Here is a 14995-nt window from a genome sequence, read left to right as displayed (position 1 = left end):
TCTTAAAGTGGAATGCACATTGCAAAGTAGAATGATTGATGGCCATTTATAAAATAAAAATGGAGTTGCCACATTTTTAGAATCCCCTTTGCATTTGGTCTTAAGAAGTTAAGCATGTATTTTACCATGTTAAATAAAGTCTAGATTTTATATTTCTAACTATGAGGTTTCAGTTTAGAACTGGGCTCATTATCTCAGGCCACAGGCCACTGAAAAATGAATATTTTGAAAGCATCACACTATTATTCTCTGTGTGCAGGGGGAGGGGAGGTAAGAATGGGATTTGGTCTCAGTGTTCACACAGCACCTCCTGCTGTCTGATTTGGAAAAGGACAATTTGTATTGACTAGAAGAAATTCTTGAACTAAGGTATTCAGAACTAGCAGGAAATATCTTTGCATGAGAAACTTTTATTCTCAAAGTGTGATTATTTGCTTAGCTGATTAATTTCAATGCATCCAGAAATGGGATTAATAATTATCATAGATAAGGCTATTTATAATAATAAATATGAAAAAATAAAAATAAAAACTTATCTTTAATATTTTTAGCAAACCAATATTATATATAAAAACTGGTACAAATACATTTTATTATATTTTGATCAAATTATTTAAATTGAAATATTATTTAGCTTTAATATACAATGATATTATAAACTAGATTATGACCAATTTATTATAATAATTAATTTGGTATTATATGATTCTACTTATTAGACAGTTTGAAATTATTTGATGTTTAAAAAAAGAGACCGTTCTCCAATGCAAGAAAAACACCGTTTAAATGAAATTTTAAGAAAACTTGAACATGTTCTAAGTTTTATTAAAAGTGAGAATGTTAGAGATAAGAAACTGCTCAGGACGTAGTTATTGCTTCTTTTTTTCTTCCATTGTCTTAAAACATGTGAAATTGAAATAGATATATACAGTTGTACTAGATTGAAGCGTTCTATGTGTTGTGAAAAAAGAGTGTTTTAAGAATTACTTGCTGCATTGATTTTAAAGGCTTCTTTAGGACTCAAAATTGATGAAAAATATATTTTGAACAAAATTCAACATTTTTAGTATCTTTGAGGTTGTCTATATCATCAACCCTATGCTGAATTTGAGAATATTTAAAAACCTAGGCTCTTTGCCATTCCTAACTAAACCTTTTACTTTTGCTAAGATGTAATGACTTAAACCTTTGCATTCAACAGTTTTTTAATATGATACTTGTTTAGGTTTTATTTAATATATAAAAATGAAAAAAAGAAATAGAATGCATTTCCATGCAAATTTCTATTTCTTTTAGATATAGTCAAATGTATGTATTCTTGAGTTTTTTTTTCTTTTGTATTGTTATATCATTATTTAATTTAAAATTATTTGCCATGTTTAGAAAAGTCACTGTAGTGCTACCATTGTCAGGTCATCAGTAGCCAAGTGTTAAGCCTGGCAATCACTTTATTTGTGAGTAGGGCTTCTTAGCAAATATCCTTCTTAGCACTAATGAACTTTATTTGAACTGCATTTACTTCTTTTGACCTTAGGGATAGCCTTTTCTATTTAGTTTTATATAAGATCATGTTGAAGAATCATTAGATAGGTAAAATGGAGATGGATGATGATTCCTACTTCCTTAACTAATCTAAGCTTATTAATTATAGAATTAGATGAACTCTTGATATTATTTCCATTTGTTTCACTTCTGAGATCATATATAAAAACAATAATACTGTTTTGCTGGGATTCAGTCAAAGGAATTTCTTTAAATCTTTAAATTGGATGTCTTGGGATTCCCAAAGGGAATTTCTTTTAAATAAACTGATAAAATAGCTCTAAAAGGAAAATCAGAACTACTGGTTTTATGTTTATAGACTTATTCATTTTTCAGTTTCTAACTTTAACTTGGCTATTATAGCATGCAACCAAATTAAGCCCACTACATTAGTGTGGTCTTAAATATATACTGAGTCATGTATATAAAATGAGATATTATATTTAGGACCGCATAAAGTCACTTAGTCTTACATTTATCACATTTATTTCCTTAAAAGTGGAAACATCTTAGAAATTGCTCAGAGCTAAGCAGAATCTATTTAATTGGTAATCTTTGAAGTAGCATAAATGCATTCCTATGAAATGCAGTTAACACTTTCAGCGACAGGGCCTGTTCCATCTCATTAGCATTCTTGTTAAGTAGTGGTGCTGTTGGTGGGGGTGTTGAAGTAGGAATGCCATTGTGTCGAGTTCCAGTGTTTGGGGACAAACACTGCTGTGGAAGGAACGTGTGAAAAGGCCACAGTCCTGTCAGTGAATGAGGAAGGCTGTGCTTTCTGTGTGCTTCAAGCAGGGAAGCTGTCATTCATAGGCCTAACACAGCTAAACAGAGGCCAAAACACAAGCCTGCACTACCTTTTAAAATGATATTAGTGATTTTTAAACATGATCTTCTTTATTTATGATCCTACATAGAGCTTTTAGTTGCTGTCAGTAAACAAAATATATGTCAGTCTCTTCAGAAACACTGTAGAGATACATAAAAGTCTATGGAACTGTGCCAGGAGGCTATATAAATAATTATTTGGAATGACTGATCCTACGTACAAATGTGATCTTTAGGAAACGTTCATTGCTGGAAATGTCTTCTCAATTTGGATACTTCTTTGAATTTTTACCCCAACCAACAAAATTCCTGGATACATTTAAATAATGAATGCATTGCACTCTTCTTTTAGAATAGTTTCTAAAAGAGCTCTTAAACATACAGCTTTAATCATTTCAAGTGGTTCACAATATAGCTTAACAGTTGTTATAGATTGCATAGTCATTTTTGAAATTCATAGAGGAACAAAGGAGATGAGTATCTAACTATAGTATCTTAACAACCACCATCTTAATTATGAAGAAAATCATAGTCTCTTTGGAATTGAAGTTATGAAAAAATTTGAAGGAAATATTTTATCTTACTCCTAATTTTCAGCACTTTGGAAAGAAAGACCAACTTTGAAATTAAATTTTAGCTTGTTGATTACTTAAAAACAAGAAATAAGAAAAATACACCCATATATTTCTTAAACCGTTGGAGAATTTTCTAAACTTAAAAAAAAAAAAAAACACTGAAAATTTCTATTTATGTCTGAAGCTGCAAGGAAGTGTTCTATTTCTGCAATTTTAATTTAGAAATATGTACTTGGGCTGTTTGTACTAGACCAATACTTAATGAAGTTTGTTGAAAACTATAATTTTCTGCCTGAGTGATTCCAGTTTTTTGTGTATATGGTCCTTTTTATTTATTATTTTAAGCCAGGTGCTTTTTTTGAATGCTGTTATATTTTATTTCTAAATGTTCCATATTTCATGTGTTGGGTTTAAAAATCTTAGACATTAAGTCTCTATTTTAAAAATTGGGTTTCACTTTTTAAATTGGAATTGTACTATAACTTTATTTTGCAGGCATGTAATTAGATATGGAAATGACCATCAACTTTAGCATACATTGGTTTTGCAGTTTAAAACAGAAATATATTTTATTATTACATTAAACTAACCTCTACCAAAGCTCTAGATTTTGCTAAAAAATTTTCCTAAGTTAATGTTGGCTCACTTTACCCATGCTATTAATAAGTTTGATACTTAGATACCAAACCAATAATAATAATAATAATATAATTCTACTCAGAATAGATAAGGTTCAAAATATGCTTGAATTACATTTAGTGCTAACAGAATATATTGATTGCAAAAAGTATTTTTAAAGAAATGTTAACATTTTAATTTTCCATAAAAGAAGTATTGAAAGTTTGTCCTTTAATATCTTGTATCTTAGGTCAATCAAAGTCATTTACTGGTCTTAACATGACTGAAGGAGTAACTATTTCTATTTCATTTTCTATATATTCTTTATTTTTGGTATGCCAGCTACTTTCTCCCAGCTTTATTAAGATATAATTGATATATAACATTATGTAAGTTTAAGGTATAAACATGATGCTTGGATACACTAACATATTATAAAATGATTGCCATAGTAGGGTTAGTTAATACCTCTATCATCTAACATAATTACCATTTCTTTTTTTGTGGTGGGAACATTCAAGATCTACATGCTTAACGACTTTCAAGTATGTAATATAGTATTATTAACTATAGTCACTTGCTATACATTAGATCTATCTATATATATAAAATTGGGCTTATGTATATATGGGATATATATATAATTGGGCTTATATATATATAGGCTTATATATATATATATATAATTGGGCTGTTTCCTTGACTTAACCTTCATGGGACAATACCCAAAATTGTTCAATTTTGAACTTCTTGATGTCTTTTGAAAGCTTGGAATAAAATTTCTAATATATAAATATAGCTCACTATTAAAAACATTAAAATCGTGTTGCAGATGTTTCAAGTAGTTGAAAACTACTTCTGAAGGTTCTGATAGGTAATGTTTTAGTATATTAGGTTGCTTGTAGATTCGAATGATGGTTGGTTTTTTTTTCCCTGAAACCAAGCTGCATTCTAGTTACTTGAAGTATTTTAAGAACCTTAAACTTGTGTCTTTTTCTAAGTGTCATGCTTTGAGCAGGCCTAACATCAGTTAAATGAAGTGAAAATTGCATTCTTGTCTTGATAGAGATGAAAATGGATTTCTGGTCATGAAATAGATGTAGTTGTCACTTTTTAAAAAAGGTGTCAGCAGTTTGCTTCAGTGAGTAAGGTGCCAATTCAGTATGGCAGTAAACTTGTGATCTGAGCAATCAATAAAATGCTTCAATAACTTCTGCTTCATTACACTTATAATAAGAGGCTATAGATCCGTGGCACATAAAATGTTGATAAAGAGGATATGTGGGGACTGACTGTGACAATTTTCTTGAAAGTACAGTAAGTGCAATATTGCCATCTAGAGTTTGTGCATAGGTAATTATTACAGAGAGGGACAAAAACCAGGATGGGATAAAACAGGAAATCATATTGAAATACTGTTTATTTTCCATCATTTATCCACGACACATTTGTTATCATGGAACATTTCATTTTCACTTGTCATAAAGCTGTTTAGGTCAGGAGAAAAACTTTGAATCTGTATTTTTCTCTAATTCTCTTAGAATTATACTACCAAATGTCAAATATGTATCTCTGGCTCAAATATGGACTTTTTACCATGAAAACTATTTATTAAATAACTCACTTTTTCAAAAAAATTAGATTTAAGGGTTTTCCTTTTTTCCCTGGTAATTCAGTTGTGCAAAAACAGAGAGCTTTGGCATCTCAACTGAGTACCTTTTAATAAACAATCCTTCAAGAAATGAGCCAAGTAAGATAAGAGCTCTTTCTTAAAAATGATATTTTAAAATGATTACATAGAAAGATAGGCTTTCTTGCATATGTGATTATGAACATTTTAATGAAGACTAAGTTCCACTTGGAGATTAAAAATATTTTAAAAAAGTATGTCTTCATCTTTAAATCACTAAAACACTTTAACTGTCTAAAAACACTATAACAAGTATTAGCACTTTTTTGATCAATTAAAAGATTTTTAAAACTTTTTTGAATGAATTAATATGGAAAATACATTTTTAAACTAAGCATTATTGAGCTTTTTCTCCTTTGAACTTGCAACTGAAAATGCTAATTATATAATAGAAAACTTTAAAAAAATCTGAGTTTAAGTTTTCTATGATACTTAATATACAGTAAGCTTAATATAGATATAGATGACTCACTAAGGAAAATTAAGTAATCTGGAAAGGCTATTAACTTAATCTTCCATTTATATATATTTCAATTTGTATAGGTAGCTTTTATAAGTTTATAGACCTAGGCCTTCAGATTTTCCTGAGAATGATAATTTGGCATTTATTTAATAATGCATTTTTTCCCTACTATCACACTGGTTAGGCATTTTTTGTTCTCATACATCTATGTGTGAATGATTTCTATAATTGTAAAAAATGGAAATGATTCAACATTAATTTATTTTCCTTTTTTGGATCAAAGTTTTATTCTCAAACATCCTAATATTATATGTTCTTTAAGAAAACTCTTTAGACAAAGGGCTCTTATTTTGAAATTTTTAATCATACTGAGTACAAAATGTTGCATTTTAAAACCTTCAAATAAGTATAGAATTGTTCTGGTAAAGTAAGTGGAAGTAGACCTGACAAATTTTCTTTAAATTACTCAACCACCTACAGGTATTATTGCCTATGACTCTTTTGAAATGAGAATAAATTTTATAGAGTTACAGCAGCAAAGTGAAAGAGTGTGTTTGATAGATTCCCTGAACAGTTTCAACACCCACAGGTATTATTTGTAAGAAAACAATCATGCCGAGTCTTCAGCTGGTTAGAGAGGGCACAGCATTCTATCTTCACCTGACATCCTATCTGTTCCGTCAACATCCTGGGCCCCCTGCCTGCTGCCCCCTCTTCCCAAAACAATAATGCTCACTGAGAGGTTTGTGTGAATGGACAAGAATATGAAATTTTCTTTTTCCCTTGAAGAACTAAAGCAGTATTGAAGGCATATTCCTAGGTGGAGGAAAACCAACTGTCTTGAGGATTGACTAGCATTTTTCTATTTTCTATTCAGATTGATCAGTGTTGTCAGTAATTGTTAGTTAAGATCTTTGATTATTAAGTCTGACTACTGATTGATGAAAGGGAGACTCAGTGTAAATGTTTTGGAAATCGTTGCCTTGCTTTTATTTTATTAAGAGGCATACAGTGGTTTCCTCTCACCTGTTGTTGTTAATAGCATTAGCTTGAATAAATGTTAAATAAAACAATAAATTGCTGATTTTTAAATAATAAAACTTATTGGGACGCCTGGGTGGCTCAGCAATTAAATACCTGCCTTTGGCCCAGGGCATGATCCTGGAGTCCCGGGGTCGAGTCCCCCCACATCAGGCTTCCTGCATGGAGCCTGCTTCTCCCTCTGCCTGTGTCTGCTCTCTCTCTCTCTCTCTCTCTCTGTGTGTGTCTCTCATGAATAAATAAATAAAAATTTTTAAAATGTTATAAAAATAATATAACTTATTATTTGCTTATATTTTACATCTGTAACAAAGATGCAAAGGAGTATAACATTATCACTGTCTTCAAAATTTTTCAAAGTGATTATGTCAAAAAATAAATTTTATGTAATTTCCTAAAAACAATCAGCATTCTGTTATATTTTTAAAAGATTTTAAGTTCCTAAATAAAGTAAATCATATACATGGATAAAGGATACAGCAAGAGTCCATTTATCAACACTTATTATTCACTGCGAAGTAAATATTGAAAGTTTCATAAAAGATAATGACCGCATAAGTAAAAACAACTGGAAAGATCCTAGTCTTCAGCCTTGGCAAGCCACAGGTGAGTTATATCTTCTAGAGATGTACTGCCCAATACACTAAGAACCCTTATGGTTCTTAAATGTAAGTAAATTAAATTAAATTAAATTAAATTAAATTAAATTAAATTAAAGAATTTAGTTCCTCAGTCTCACTATCCATATTTCAGATGCTCAATAGCCACATCATCATTGAAAGTTCTTTTTTTTTTTTTTTTGAAAGTTCTATTGGACAGTGCTGTTCTAGCAGAAAAGAATTCAGTCTGGATACCCTAATTATACTTCTGACATTGAATTTTATATTCAAAATTTTAAAAAGTCTCTTTTAATATGATCTACATTTAAATTGGTGTTTGGTAGATAAGATATTCTGATCTTAATAAAACAAAATAAATTATATATATAATACACACACACACGCACACACATGCACATAGGTCACAAACTATTTGCCATTTAACCACCAGATGGACACCTGTAGGACTTTCAATGTATGTCAGGGTCCCTATAAATAAACTATATGGTGTGGTGTCTTTAGGGACTATGATTGTGGTAGTCACTGAATTAACCTTACCTCGTTTGGTGAAAAAAGATCTCTCCACTCTGAAAAAAAGATTGGAGGGCCAAAGAAGACAGACTCAAATGATGGAGTGTTGAATAGCCTTTTATGTGTTCCATCTGTGCATTAACCAGATGGAATGATATTGAAGATAGTGCAGAACTATCCAAGATCTTGCCCTGGGGAAGCTTCCTTTCTTGTTTTGGAAATAAAGCGTGGGCACATGAAACTCTTAAGAAACCTGTTTATTAATATGTACTTAAGTACTAAAACTATGTGATACAGATTCTATGTTGTAGGGAACTTAAAAAAAGATTAAAAATAGAATGAAAACATTTTTAGATTGAAGTGAACTTTAGAGGTCATCTAATCTCTAAATTTATAGATAATAATAAGAGTAACAACAACGATAATAATTACCTCATTGGATTGTTATGAGGATTAAATAGTTAATGTATATAAAATTCTTTTTTTAAAGATTTTATTTATTTATTTGAGAGAGGGAGAGTGAGAGAGAGAGAGAGAGAGAGCACGAGCAGGAGGAGGGGCAGAGGAAGAAGCATACTCCCCTCTTGAGCAGGGAAGCCCGAAATGGGGCTCCATTCCAGGACCCCAGTATCATGACCTGAGCCAAAGGCAGCTAGCTGCCTACCCAACTGAGCCACCCAGGTGCCCCAAGTTAATGTATATCAAACCTTTAACAGTACCTGAGGTATAGGAAGTGGTCGGTAGGTGTTAGCTATCATCATTATCTTTATGATTAATGTTTTTCAGCTTTATTTAGGTATAATTGATAAAATTGTAAGATACTTAAGTGTACATCATGGTGATATGACATTGTGAAAGGATTCCTATCATCTAGTTAATTAACACATATATCACCTCATATATTTATATATATTTCTTGATGAGAACATTCAAGTTCTACTCTTTTAGCAAAATTTCAATGATATGATACAATGTTATCAACTATAGTCACCATGTCATACCTTAGATCCTCAGACTTTATTCATCTTATAGCTGAAAGTTTGTACCCTCTTACCAACCTCTTCCTATTTTCCGCACTTGCAGTCCCTGGGAACCACTTCTCCACTCCCTGTTTCTATGAGTTCGACAATTTTTTTGGTTCCACATATAAATAATACTTTTATTAATATTGTAGGTAGGGCAATTGAGACACTTGTCTAAAATGAGACGAAAAGGCAGAGTTATAAGGGGAGTGGAGCTCCATCTTTGCTGTTAGAGTGGGCAAGGTATGCTTCGTTAACTGAAGTATGGGGAGGGCTTTTAAAGAGATTCATATAGGTAACGGTATGAACCTAGGAGTGAGTAAGACTTATTTTCAAACAAGTTATATTTGATACACAAAAGGTTATTGGTGATCTTTGAAAGACGATGAAACCTTAGAGTGAACAGTTAAGGAAAAATTGATGTTGAGGAAATAAGAGCAGTGGGTATAATTTAGATGTCTCATAGGTTGAGTGTGGTTCCTACTTTTTTTGAGGTTCACAGTATAGTAATGAAGAAATATCAAAACAGGATTTAAAAATCATTGGGTAGATTTTATATGACTACACTTAAGATTAACTCTGTCAACAACCCCCCATGACATTTTGTTCCATTTTTTATGATAATTACAAAATTTATTTAAAAATATTAATTCATAACCCATATAGAGAGGATGGTCTGGTGATGGGACAAAAGTTTTATAACTATTTTTTTCGGTAATTTCTGTCACTGTATCTTTTTGGCTGTATGGATAACTTTACTTGGAGGTAAGGAAAATGGTTAAATATGTGGCCCATTTCGAATGTGAAACTGAGGCTGGCTAATGGCCTTCTTCAACCTCAGAAGTGGAGCATCTGAGATTCTGGAGTGGTTGAGGACTATGGATAGGGAATGAGAATCACTGAGTTTGAAAAACATATATTGGAATTTACTCTAGGAGTGAGTTTCAAGTAAGCAAAGTCACACAAACACTATACAAGATGTGCAAAGAAGTATTTCTAAGATTTTGTCTAAATCTGATTTGACTTTTCATGGAAGGTGACACTCATGGTATTAGGGAAAGTAAAAGCAAATTTGATTGAGACCCAAAAATTTAACCAATCTTTCAGCTAACACTCAGCCTTTTAGATAAGGAGGCTCAGATGCTCATATTTCTGTCCTTCTGTGTTTCCTCCAAGAAGGCATCTGGGTTTATAGGGGGAAGAGAGGGTTAAGTCAACTGGAGTTTTTCCTCTGAGGATACACAAATACCAGGAGGAGAAGGTTTTTTTTTCCTTTTCTTTTTTTAAAAGATTTTATTTATTTATTTATTTATTTATTTATTTATTTATTTGAGAGGAGAGAGAGAGAGAGAGGAGAGAGAGAGAAGGGGGAAGGGGCAGAGAGAGAGGGAGAAGCAGGCTCCCCACTGAGTGGGGAGCCCACTGTTGGGCTCCATCCCAGGACCCCAGGATCATGACCTGGGCCAAAGGCAGATGCTTAACCTACTGATTCACCCAGGTGCCCCAGGAGGAATAGTCTTAAGGAATAAATGACGAGATTTTCAACTTCCGCGTGTACTTTTTACTAAAATTGTTCTGTGAATGTGCCTGCAATGGTGGTATATGCCACTTCTCCTTTCCCATCTTCTATTATTCTTAGGCAAATTATACCTCTCCCTCATCCTGAATCTGCTGTGGTGCTTCACCCTGGAGTATAAAAACCCTATAGGACCTCAAACAAAGGGACAGTTTGAACTATTGGTGCCATAAACTCCTTGCAGGGGCTCTGCACCTTTCCTTGTTGTTTTTTAGGTGTTTCTGTTAAGGAAGAAATGGGATAGAAATATGAGGTTGAGGAGAAGAAGAAACATGTAAACTTTCTGATTAAGAGTTTTTCCATATATTTTGAAAAATGTTTGATGGTTAATATAAGGTTGTACTGATACTTAACTCACTGGATAGATTAAAAAAATTTAAACATTTTTATTTAGTAATGCCAGTATTTATATGCCAGAAAAGACATCCTTTGCAACTATTTTTAAATTAGCCATAAAACATTTCCAGTGGCAACTTAAAATACAGGTTTCTCAGTAAGGGGTACATAGTTTTCTAATTTCTTTTTTTTTTTTTTTAAAAAAACTTTTATTTATTTATGATAGTCATCACAGAGAGAGAGAGAGAAGCAGAGACATAGGCAGAGGGGGAAGCAGGCTCCATGCACCGGGAGCCCGACGTGGGATTCGATCCCGGGTCTCCAGGATCACGCCCTGGGCCAAAGGCAGGCGCTAAACCGCTGCGCCACCCAGGGATCCCCTCTAATTTCTTTTAAATAGTATATGACTCCAAAATATTTTGAAGCCTTCATGGTGCCAGGGAGTCAAAGTAGTTCTTTGAGCCCTGTGGTCTCCAACTGCTGGAGCATCACTGGTCTTGTCCTTATTGAGATTTATCGCTGGTGTAACTCCTGAACTACTACTGCTCTCTGCTTGGTCAGGAGCACTCCCTGGAGAAGCCTTTGCATTAGTTTGGCTCTCAATGAGTTTCTGCCACATTCTTCATCTTGCCCATGGCCTAACTAGGTCACCCTAACGGCCTCTACAGTGCAGTCAACGTGCACATTTTGGCCCTTAATTATCTTGGCACTTCTGGCTTTCGACTTTGTACCTTTTACTTACCCAGTGGCTATGTGAGAATTTGTAGGTCTTATCCATACCCCAACTGAAAATGACTCAAGAAAGCCAGGTTATGATCCTCTTTCTGCCTCCTACATACTTTTCCACTGCATTTACTTTGTGGCTCCATCCTTTTCACTTTTGCCAAAGATTTATGAAAGGGGACAGCCTCAATACAGTCATCTCCTGGATTATCAAATGAGAATCCAGGTGGAACCCTTTTGCCCTTAGCCTCCTCAACATACCTAACACACCTGCTTCTCTCTAAACTGGGAGATAGTAGACCAAACCTCAGCTCTCCCTCCACATACTGTCCCCAGGCGCCCATCCCACACCACCTCTTTCTCATTTCTTTTTCTTATAGTCCCTTGAGATGAGAAGAGGTGAACTTTGAGCTTTTGACCACGTCTGCATTGGTGGCTTTTGAACTTCTTTGATTGAAATCCTTAAAAATAACATTTCATAATTCACAGCAGAAAAGATATACTTTACATTACAATTCAGTATTATATTCACACCTCTCCACATTTTATAAAACAACCTTTTAAAAAATGTATTTATTTTTTAAGATTTTATTTATTTATTCATGAGAGACACAGAGAGAGACAGAGAAAGAGAGAGAGAGAGGCAGACACAGGCAGAGGGAGAGGCGGGTCTCCAGGATCAGGCCCTGGGCCGAAGGCGGTGCTAAACTGCTGAGCCACCTGGGCTGCCCAACAAACATTTTTCAAAACAGGATTTAACCTTACCACATGGAGACACTATCAAAATGCTGGTGTGAACCCACTAAGTTGATTTCACAGCCCTTTGACGTATTGTATAAGGGCTGTACTTCATCCTGTACATCCTTAACATGGCTTTTGTAATTAAAAAATATCTTCAATATTTTATTATTAAAATTTTCAAACATACAGAAATGTCAGAATGACAGAAATGACAGAATGACAGAAATGTCAAAAGAATTTTACAGTGAACATACATGTACCTACCACCTAGAATCTAGAATTAACATTTTACTATGTTTGTTTCATCAAATGGTATCTGTTTATCCATCTCTCCATCCATCAGACCATTTTTGATGCATTTTCTAAGTCAGTATCAGACATCACATACATTTTTTTCTCCTTCTTTCCTCCTCTTCTTCCTCCTCCTCCTTCCTCTTCTTTTACAAGCTGGCATATGGTGTGATTGTTTTATATCTGGGAGGTGCTCTGTTGTATTAAGTATTTCAAATACTACTATGAGCCAAAGGTAGAATAGAAACACAAGCTGTGAGCAGAACTGAAGCCACAGGCCTGCTGGGCTCCTGGTTGGAAGTAATCTGTGGTACCTAACTGAAGGATACTGTGTGAAGGTAGGGACAGGGTTTTGCAATCCTTCTAACCCCAATCTTGGTGTAGCTCAGAAAAGCTGGCTGAAAAAATTTGCAGACCTACTGACAGGACTTAATGGATTTATAGAGACCTCTAGGCCTACTGAGTGAAGGGGGAAACAGAGATACAGTTTGATTTCTTGGAACTGAACCATCCATCTACTGATTCTGAGTTGTATACTATTCACAATAGCATCAGATAGTAGGCACACAGCAAACAAGTTTTTAGGACTTTAGACTTACTCAAGGAGCTTTTTTTTTTTTTTTAAATCTTTTTATTTATTTATGATAGGCACACAGTGAGAGAGAGAGGCAGAGACATAGGCAGAGGGAGAAACAGGCTCCATGCAGGGAGCCCGACGTGGGACTCCATCCTGGGTCTCCAGGATCGCGCCCTGGGCCAAAGGCAGTCGCCAAACCGCTGCGCCACCCAGGGATCCCCTATTTTATATTTTTGTCTCTTTTTGTATTCTTTTGCATTATATTTTATCTATTAAAGATTGAGATAAAATGAGAAAAATGGCAATTAAGTTCGGGCAGATATGAACAGAGAACAGGTTTTTAAAATAAGTAGTAAGTCAGATATATTGGTGGGTAAAAAAGAAAGGAAGCAATATTAAAAAGGGCCTGTTTTTTTAATGGCAAGATTCGTGCATGTATATATATTAATAGTACAGAAAATTTAGTGTATAGAGATAAGCTGATGTTAATAGGAAAAAATAATTATACCACCCATAATCTCACCATTCTGATTAGCTCCTTGATCCCTCAAGGAGCTTAAGAAAGGTTAGACTTTAGCAAGAAAAGAAGTGAACTCACAAGGCAACAAATTCAAGAAATAATGGTGATCATATAAATTGATAAAATATGTTGGTGAGTTTAACTATTGACTTTGAAAGGTCTTTTGTTGTTGTTGATTGTAAGATAACATCAGGCAGAGGGAGAAGCAGGCTCCCTATGGGGAGCCCGATGTGAGATTCGATCCCTGCACCCGATTTCACTACCTGAGCCGAAGGCATACGCTCAACCGGTGACCCACCCAGGTGTCCCTGTAAGATAACATCTATCAGAGACATTCCAATTTAAAGAGTTCAAATGTAAAAAAAAAAAAAAAAAAAAAAATGTGTTCTGGAATCAACAAAATGGTTTAGGTTACTTAGGAATAAACCCAACAAAAGATATATAAAGCTTTTTATGAAAACGAAAACAAAAACAAAAACAAAAAACCTATAAAGGCCACCTGGGTTGCTCAGTGCCTTCAGCTCAGGTCATGATCCCAGGGTCCTGGGATCCAGTCCTGTGTCGGGCTTTCTATTTTTTATTCAAATAAATAAATGAATAAAATCTTAAAAAAAACTATAAAATATTTTCAAATATAAAATATGGAATAAGCAGAGATATATTAAGTTCTAAGTAAGAACTCTATATATCATAAGGATATAAATTCTCCCTTATATTAATCTATAAATTCAATGAGATTCCACTCGGAATCCAACAAGATTGTCCATGGAACTTGCTAAATTTGAGAAGGAAGAACAGACTATTGCTACCACAATCTTGAAGAACTGTCCTATCAGGAATGAGGAATTATTAGAAAGTCGAAATCATTACAGTAGTATTCGTTACTGTGGCATTAATGCAGAGATTGGCAAATCAATGGGAGTGAATAAAATGTACAGGAACAAGTCCATGTCATATTTGAAACATGAGAGTGATGGCCTTACAAATTATGAAGAAAGAATAATTTGATAAATGTTACTAGACATCTCTGCTTATTTAAGGTCATATTGTATGTCAAATACTTTGTCAACTACTGTTGTTTTTCTCCAGTTATTTACATTTTCATATACATATTTTGTCTGTTAATATTGTGACTTAAAATTCATCAATAGAGCCATTTTCTTTATTGGGAAGGTGGTTACTAAGAATTAAATTTCTTATTAGAAATATGTCTATTTAGGTAATTAATTCTTTTTAACTGACCTTTAATAGTTTAGTAGTCTTTGAAGGAATTTATCTATTTAATCTAAATTGTCAAATTTTTGACATAAGGATATTAAAAA

The 14995-nt window shown here is 33.5% G+C and overlaps 1 protein-coding gene across 26 annotated transcripts in view; it reads left to right on the top strand.

Moving 5' to 3' along the window:
* Positions 1-14995, top strand: part of DCDC1 (doublecortin domain containing 1) — a 490046-nt gene that overhangs the window by 99832 nt on the left and 375219 nt on the right. The gene's annotated exons all lie outside the window — the stretch shown is intronic.

Source organism: Canis lupus, chromosome 21 (genome assembly GCF_048164855.1).
Source record: "Canis lupus baileyi chromosome 21, mCanLup2.hap1, whole genome shotgun sequence".
Taxonomy (NCBI): Eukaryota; Metazoa; Chordata; class Mammalia; order Carnivora; family Canidae; genus Canis; species Canis lupus.
This window is presented reverse-complemented; position numbering and strand designations above follow the sequence as displayed.